General features: G+C 43.0%; 1 protein-coding gene across 1 annotated transcript in view; it reads right to left on the minus strand.

Moving 5' to 3' along the window:
* The window catches only part of LOC136577608 (somatostatin receptor type 5-like), a 36,527-nt gene extending 32,547 nt beyond the window's left edge, over positions 1–3,980 (minus strand). Inside the window, exon 1 of the mRNA XM_066577531.1 lies at positions 3,960–3,980. The gene's annotated coding sequence lies outside the window, so the exon portion shown is untranslated. The remainder of the gene's footprint in view (positions 1–3,959) is intronic.
* Between the last annotated feature and the right edge of the window lie 2,020 nt (positions 3,981–6,000).

A 6,000-nucleotide genomic window follows, 5' to 3' on the forward strand; every position in this document is an offset into this window, starting at 1 on the left:
GTTCCCATGCTGGGGCACATGAGGGGGCCTGAAGATTCGGGCTGCAGATTACAAACCTGCTCGGAAGGAGAGGAAGTCTCCCATCCCACAGGGGACGTGGTCGCAGAAGAAGATGACGGCACCATAGTTCCATATGTGATGATATGTGTAAGACCGGTCTGACGACAGTTAGTGTGCGCACACTAGAAGAGACAAGACATGTATGACTGGGGGGAATCTCCCTAAAAACACTGAAGTTGTGCGGGGATTGTGAGTTTATGCTACCCGGTTGACGATATAGTAAGTGATGTGATGAGAGTTATATGATGTTGCTGTAGAACATTGTGAAGGGGACAGGGTACTTCATGGTATTGCAGCGCTACACGCATACGAAAGCGTACGCAATGATGGAGAGGTTGATTGGCACCTACAGTGCATGTGAGACCGGAGTGATATGGGCCTCCTATAATGTAGTGATATAATCTGGCACCAATGGTGCATTGGCTAGCGATGTTGACATGGCAGGTAACTTTGGTAATTTGGAGTATAGTGATGGTTATGGGGTGATACAAGGATGCTGGATAGTAATGAGGGTGTATGAAGTGCCTTATCACTCATAGGCAATAAATGGGTTACTATAACTTTAAGAACAAAATACAATATCATTTCTTGCTATCAAGTGGGTGTAGGTGAAGGGTAGGTGTGCAAATGGTGCAGCGTCAGTTGCAGCCACTAGTTGGAAGTTGGTAAATGTGCAGATGCTATGAGTCCACTTGTGGCCACCAGGGAGAAGGGGATAAAATAGGGTAGGTTTACAGATACTGTAGTACCACTTGTGGCCACCAGGAAAGGGAGGTAGAGAAAAGCAGTTCAGACGCTGTAGTACCACCAGGAGGTGCTAAAGGTATATTGATGTGCAGATGCAGAATTATTTGTGGCCACCATGGGGGGGGGGGGGGGATTGCTGAAGGGTGGATGTGCAAATGGTACAACATCAGTAGCAGCCAACAGTTGGTAGATGGTAGATGTGGAGATGCCATCAGGCAGAAGTGGATATAGAAAAGTTAGGTGTGCAGATACTGTAGTACCACTTGTGGCCACTAGAGAAATGAAGTAGAGGAAAGCAGTTCAGATGCTGTAGTACCGCTTGTCGCCACCAGGGAAGGGAGCTAAAGGAAAGCAGTTTGGGTGCTGTAATACTATTTGTTGCCACCAGGGAAAAGCAGGTAAAGGAAAACAATTTTGGTGCTGTAATACAAGTTGTGGCCAGGAGGGGTTGAAGCAAAATGAGATGTCTTTTGCAGACTTTTATTTTATATATTCACTAATATTTGTTTGGCACCAGTGACATAGACCCTCTGGCTGACTAACTGAGTAGAGGGATTACTCAGACTGCAGCACTCTTTATGTCTTAGGCCGGGTGGATACAGAGAGAAGTACAGGTGCTGCAGCACTACTTGTGGCCACCAGGGGCAGTCCACACATTCCTTATTCTCCAACTGAACCTCAGTTTATACATATAAAATCAACATTATTCAATGTGTCTAGACAGTTCAGTGACTCCTGGCTCTTAGTTATTAGCAGTAGATGAGCAGCGGTGCCAGGATTCACAAAATAGAAGAGACCGTTACAGCTCAAGTGCCACGGTCCCTGTCTATAGAGAGAGGTCACAGTCATCTGCATAGACATGAATTGTTCCCTGTCACAATACAGGCTGCCTAGGAAATGACATCTTGGTCTAATTTTGTGGCTGCAAACAATTTCCAGGGACTTGTTGCTGCCAGGCATATGAATTTATTAAAATGGCATTGAGTAGGCACAATTCTACATGACCACTGGGAACAGGCAGAGATTCACACCGATGTGCTTCTTGCCATCATCCTCAAGACATACTCTGCATTCTGATACATAATATAGTGTAGGTTGGGAACAGAGACAAAAAAAATGGATCAGATGCAAGCTCTTATCATTTATACACTAGAACCTATGGCTGGCATCATGGAGGGCAACTGAGGCTGGCAAGCATATGGGACTGGGCTTCTACATAGGGCATCTGAGGCATCTCCACTCATCTGGGCAATTGAGGCACTTCATCTTCCTCTGTCTTCTTCTTCCCCCCTCCAGTGGAGGAAGGAGGAAAAAGAAGCATGGGGGCTCAGTACTTTTGCCTTGCAGTGCGGTGGTCTTGGGTTCAAATCTAACCAAGGACAATATCTGCATGGAGTTTGTATGGGTTTCTTCTTCGTAATAATCATCCTTATTAATATAGCACATACAGGGGCGTAACTATAGGGGGCGCAGGGGATGCTGTTGCACCCGGGCCCAGGAGCCTTACGAGGCCCATAAGGCCTCTCTTCTCCATATAGGGAGCCCAGTACTATAAATAAAGCATTACAGTTGGGGGCCCTGGTACAGGTTTTGCATTGGGGCCCAGGAGCTTCAAGTTACGCCTCTGAGCAAGTGGGGTTCAGCACTTCTGTATGGCCATATTAATGCACTTTGTAATATACATCGTGCATTAAATATGAGCCATACAGAAGTTATTCACTTACCCACTCCGTTGCTGGCATCCCCGTCTCCATGGATCCATCTAATCGCCCGATTCCAGCCAATCAGGAGTCTGGAATCGGCAATGGACCGCACAGAGCCCACGGTGCATCGTGGGTGAAGATCCCGGCGGCCATCTTGGAGGAAAAGAAGGAAGAAGTTGCAGAGGGGATTCGGGTAAGTAAATTTTTTTTTTTCAACACATCCCTTGGGTTCGTCCTGCGCTGAACGGGGGGGCCTATGCAAAAAAAAAACTGTTTCGGCGCGGGACAACACCTTTAATTGGAGACTAAAGTAGGACTTTATACACACAGCCAGAAACATCCTAAAGATTATTCTGGTGCTCCAGCTTGGCGTAAGAGCACTTTTATTTACGGTTAGCCAATTATTGTGGACACACTTGGTATTGTACTGTTGATAAAAGTTCCAAGCATCCAAGATGAGTCATGAGTCTCCATGCATGGCATGACCTGCAACTCAAACGCCAATGGCCCCCCTGGTGGCAAGAGACATACTTTATCCACCACCTCGGCCATCTCCTTCACCAGCATACTTGCAATAGACTTTTCCAATGTGTATTACAAGCATGAAACAGTTTTAGATTTTGCAATTAGGGGGAAGTGGAAACACTATTGGAAATGCCTAGACCCCAGTGCAAACTTTCTTAAAGGACCCCCACAAGCCATGTGCTATTTATAATATTGGTATCTTTTATGTGGCAAAGGGACCTCAGGGCTCAGAATAAGCAGCTAGTGGAGAGGATTCAACCCCGACATCATATCAATTGTGAAATTATATATTATATATGCAAATAAAGTCAATTCTTTGGCACCTCCAAATATTGACTCTCGGGATAAGTAAACTCCCTCCACCAAAATGAGCAGATAACAACCCCCTAATCGGACCGTCATATTTATTTTTCAATTGCATCAAGACGTTACCAGGCCAGTAACACAGAGAATACAGCAGCGATGGTGAATCAGATGTTGCCTAGTCCGTCAATGTGCAAACACTGTCCTCTGCCTGGTCCTGCGGCTGACGTTAATCATTTGACCTACAGGGCGCTCCGGGTTGATCATTACCTGTAGTAACATTATCACCCAAGTCATCCCTGACATACTGCAATTCATTTAGGGGAGACCTATATATAGGGGTTGAGTAAGGCTGGAATACCCTCCATGTACCATAGACAGCAGTGCATGATATAACCTGGGGATGTCCATGCTGGTATAACCTTTGTATCCTCTGTATATAATTATATATGTACAGCCGGTATAAGTTAAACAGACTCGATGGAGGTTTGGCAAAACATAGCCGGCTTTGCTGGGTTTTTTTGGTTAGAAAAGGCTTCCAGCTTGTCCCCCTCCCCCACAGCCCAGACATATGAAGAATATAGGAGATGTTGTCACAAGCAATACACAACCAGGACTTACCACAATCTCCTGCAGCTCCTTTAATGTTGCTGTAGGCCTCTTTAAACAATTTTCTGCTGGTCTTTTCATCAATTTTTGAGGGGCAGTTCTTGGTAATGTCACTTTTGTCCCAAATGTAATCCACATCTTGATGACTGTCTTCACTATGTTCCATGGTACATGCAATGGTTTGGACGTTTCTTGGTGCCCTTCTCCTGATTGATACCTTTCAATAATCAGATCCCTTTGATGTGCTGTAAGCTCTTTACTAACCAACTAAGAAAATGTCAGGAAAATCCTACTAGGACAGTGGAACTTCATATGGAGTAAAACTTCTAAACTTGACACAATATTCCAGATGAGGTCTGACTAAGGAAGAGTAGAGGGGGATAATTATCTCACGTGATCTAGATTCTCTGCTTCTCTTAATACATCCCAGAATTGTGTTTGTATTTTTGGCTGCTGCATCACATTGTTGACTCATGTTCAGTCTATGATCTATTAGTATACCCAAGTCTTTTTCACATGTGCTACTGCTAACCCAATTCCTCCCATTCTGTATGTGCTTTTTAAAATTTTTCTTGCCTAGATGTAGGACTTTTCATTTCTCCCTGTTAAATACCATTCTGTTAGTCGCCGCCCACTGTTCAAGCTTGTCTAGATCTTTTTGTATACTCTCTCTTTCTCTTCTCTAGTGTTCGCTATCCCTCCGAGCTTTGTGTATTTGGCAAATTTGATCAGTTTCCCCTCAATTCCACCATTTAAATAATTTATGCAAATGTTGAATCACACTGGACCCAGGAGAGAGCCTTGTGGTACCCCACTTGATACATTCTTCCAATTGGATGTGCAGCCATTTCTGACCACTCTTTGAGTACCATCACTAAACTAGTTCTGAATCCACCTAACATTTGCCTTGTCGTTCCCATATTTGGTCATTTTTCCAATACGGGTTGTACGAGATACTTAGTCAAATGCTTTTCTAAAGTTAAGATATACTATATGTACTTCATTTCCTGATCAATGCAGTAGGTGATTTTGTCATAGAAGGAAATTAGATTAATCTGGGATGACTTGTTTGTTACAAACCCATGCTGGCTCTGGTTAATTACTGCATTTGTATCCAAGTACTTGCATACATGCTGTTCAATAATTTGTTCAAAGATCTAGAAGTCAGACTTACAGGCCTGTAGTTTCCTGGATCAACCTTCTTCCTTTTAAGAAGATAGGGACAACATTTTCCCTTCTCCAATCTTCTGGGACTTCTCCTGTTCTCCAGGAATTTTCAAAGATTATGGCGCGTGGTTCAGCAATTACCTCCGCTGCTTCCTTCAGTATCCTAGGATGTAATTCACCTGAAACTGGGGACTTGGATTCATGTAAGTTAGCTAAGTGTTCCCTCACCATCTCGCTGCCTATAGATAACCTGCATTCTTTTATCCCCCAATAGCACAGGGAAGATCAGTTGATGTTGAATCTACTTTCTGAGGGAAAGCAGATACAAAATAGGAATTTAAAAGTTCAGCCTTCTCAACATCATTCTTAACCAATTCACCATTTTCATCCTGTAAGCATCCAATAGCATCTTTGACTTTTCTTTTGCTTTTGACCCCCAAAATCCATTTTTATTGCTTTTGGCCTCTGTTGCAAGCCTAAATTCATTATTAGCTTTAGCTTTTCTGACACTTGCCCTACAGTTTCTGCGGACTGAATTATATTCTCTTTAGATATTCCCCCCCTCTTTCCATTTGATAAACATATTTGTCTTCCTTTTTAGCATGTGTGCAAGTTCTGCGTTCATCCATCCTGGTCTCTTTATGTTTAATCGGTTTTTATTGAAGTTTTGCAAGTATTATAAAACAAACAAAGGTCTCGCAGGACCATATAAATGTATAAAAACTGTAACCTTAACATTTTTTATGTAATTTTAAAACATATTTTATACATTTCTCCTTTTGATTTTGTGATTCATTAATCTTTACATTATATTGTTATAGGACAAGGAGATCCCCTAGAACTTATGAAATCAACAATTTTAACCCTTTCCAATTCAATGTCTGAC

Source organism: Eleutherodactylus coqui, chromosome 8 (assembly GCF_035609145.1).
Source record: "Eleutherodactylus coqui strain aEleCoq1 chromosome 8, aEleCoq1.hap1, whole genome shotgun sequence".
Classification (NCBI taxonomy): Eukaryota; Metazoa; Chordata; class Amphibia; order Anura; family Eleutherodactylidae; genus Eleutherodactylus; species Eleutherodactylus coqui.